Genomic DNA, 2,710 nt, shown 5'->3' with positions numbered 1-2,710 from the left:
TTTAGAAGCTACTGAATCCTCCATTGGAGGAGATACAGAGGGGCTCTCCATATCTGTGATCTTGACAGTACCGTTAAAAGTAAGCAAGAGTCATCTTTCTCTTTTGATCTTCTTTGCATTTGCAGTGGATAATAAAAAGAAATAATGAAATTGAAGAGATTCATTCTTTTCTTTTTAAATGACGATGTGCTCGGATGACAACAAAGGAAAATTATAAAGCTGAATTAATCAAGGTTAATTTTAAGAAATTCATTAGATTTCTTAGTCGTGATTTCATTATTCATATGCCAATGTAATTGAGATATTAAGACGTTCATAATTTTGTAAGGAGATCAAAATTAGAATATCCATTAGAATGTCCTATAAAAACAACTTACACCTAACTGCACTAATATATCGATATTAATATACATAGTGGAGTACTGGATACTTTTTGTGGAGTATATATACTCGTGCCCTCTGAGAAGAATGGGTGAGTCAAGTATACAGTTTAACTTCTATTACACTAATCGTATACAATAAATTTAAATGTAATCATCTAAAAGATAACTATGGGTAATCATTTATAATGTGAGATTAATATCCTCAAATAAACTATGTAACATGTCAGCGTGTCTAAGTTTTTAAAAAACAATATACGTAAGTTTGAGAAGGATCATCATAATTAGAGTTATTTGATGTTAAATAACTCTATTTTGGAACTTTTCCCCTATACTGGAACCCAATTATCCAGATTAGTTCTTATTTGTATTGAACCAGTTTAATTTCCTTTACTTCCTTTAGTAAAATGCATCTTTATTCAGCCCCCCCCCCCCCCCCCCCCCAAAAAAAAAGAAGAAGAAATGGTAACAAATTTAAAGAAGAAAAACAGATATACCTCCCTTACATCCGTTTTTCTTCTATTAATTAGCTACCATCAAATAACTCTAATTTAATGATGGAATTTTTACCTCATACAGCAAAGGTTGATACCTTATTTATTTTAAATAAATACCCTTTAAAAAAATTATATTCCATAGCTACATTTTGATTTTTATAGCCAAATATCTATTTATGGTCACTTCCTACCCTTAAGCCATAAAATACGCTTTGTATTATTTTTCTCTCTCATTCTTTCAGATTTTTCTCCACCCTCTCTCTCAACGCCTGTCTTTCTCCATGAATACAACCATGATTCTCCACTAATTCATCTCCATTGTCGAACGAAATTTTCATTGTCAGTGGCCTGGGGCTCTAAATCAATGTCGAAATCAAACCCTAGAGAGAAAGATGGAGGTTCAAAACCTGCTATTGAAAGGTAAATTGGGGCTGACAATGAAAATTTAGTAGATTGTGCAATGAGCTTTGGTAAAGGGACCACCATCGGCATAGCCGGCCAATTCTACGTCGTCACCGACTCTTCCGACGACAGCAGCAACCCTAAGCTGGGAATCCTCCGTCACGCTGTCATTCAAAAGGAGCCATTGTGGATCATTTTTTCAAAAAGCATGACCATTAGATTACATCAGGAGTAATCTTTGATGTAATTACTCAAAAATTACGCAAATACAGAAAATGGTTGCTGGAGTAATTACATCAAATACAGGAGTAATTTTTGCAAAAAGCATGACCATTACTCACTGTCAGGTATTTTTGAAAGGAATTTTTTGGGTACATTGGGGCTGACAATGGAGGTTCGAAATCTGCTATCGACGAGACGATATTAGGGTTATTCTTGAACAAAGACGACGGAGTTTGGGGCTGAGCAACTTGAAGAGTCTGTTACCTTTTTTTCATTGTATTTCAATGTATCTCGTTGTATTCTATGTATTTCATTATATTCATTGTCTTTTTTTTCATTGTATTTCAATGTATCCCACTGTATTCTATGTATTTCATTGTATTCACTGTCTCGTTATATGCCATGAATGTATTCATATGTTTTTTTTAATTAATATAATTTATGTATTCATATGTATTATATAATTTCTCTGAAGATTGCTATATTTTTGGGGTATTTTTCGGTTGAGAATCTTTTTTTATAACTTGAAATACAAAATTTGTGTGTTACAATTGAGTTTGTTGAGTTATATTAGGAGTCTATTATGTTAATTTATTCACTTTCCGTTTTAAAAACAGTGTAATCCCCTATTTCACATCGTGAATACAGTCGAATACAATAATCTGTCCAGCTGTAATCCCATGTTTCACTCCATGAATACAGTCGAATACACTCGAATACAACAACTGATTAGCTGGACATCCATGATTCATGCCTATTTTTGCTACTGTATTCATGAATACAATAGCTTAAATACATCAAATACATCTTATAACCACATAAAAGGTATCCATAATCCGTAATATAGCAAATGATATCTATAGATGGCTAATTACTACTAAAAGATAGTTCTTTATGAAAATTTCTCTTTAATGATCCTTCTTGTTGGCCCAAGTAAATGTGAGTTTTGAAGACTGACAAAGGAACTCAGACATGGACCAGGTCCATCCTAGTGAGGCACAGATATGGTCAACTCAAGCATGTGAGATGCACGTGAAGGAGATAAACCTAACTTCCAGAAGTGATATCTCCTGATCATGATCGAAAGGGTTGCTTATTGGATAAGGAGAAAGACTCCTTACACAAAGAGAACACTGCTTAAGAGACGGATAGAGTTAGACGATGAGTTGAACTAGAACTCTTCCACCATAGAAGAGTGGCATTAGAATT

This window comes from Nicotiana attenuata, chromosome 2, assembly GCF_001879085.1.
Source record: "Nicotiana attenuata strain UT chromosome 2, NIATTr2, whole genome shotgun sequence".
NCBI lineage: Eukaryota > Viridiplantae > Streptophyta > Magnoliopsida > Solanales > Solanaceae > Nicotiana > Nicotiana attenuata.
The sequence above is the reverse complement of the archived record's forward strand: the minus strand, read 5'-3'. Positions refer to the sequence as shown.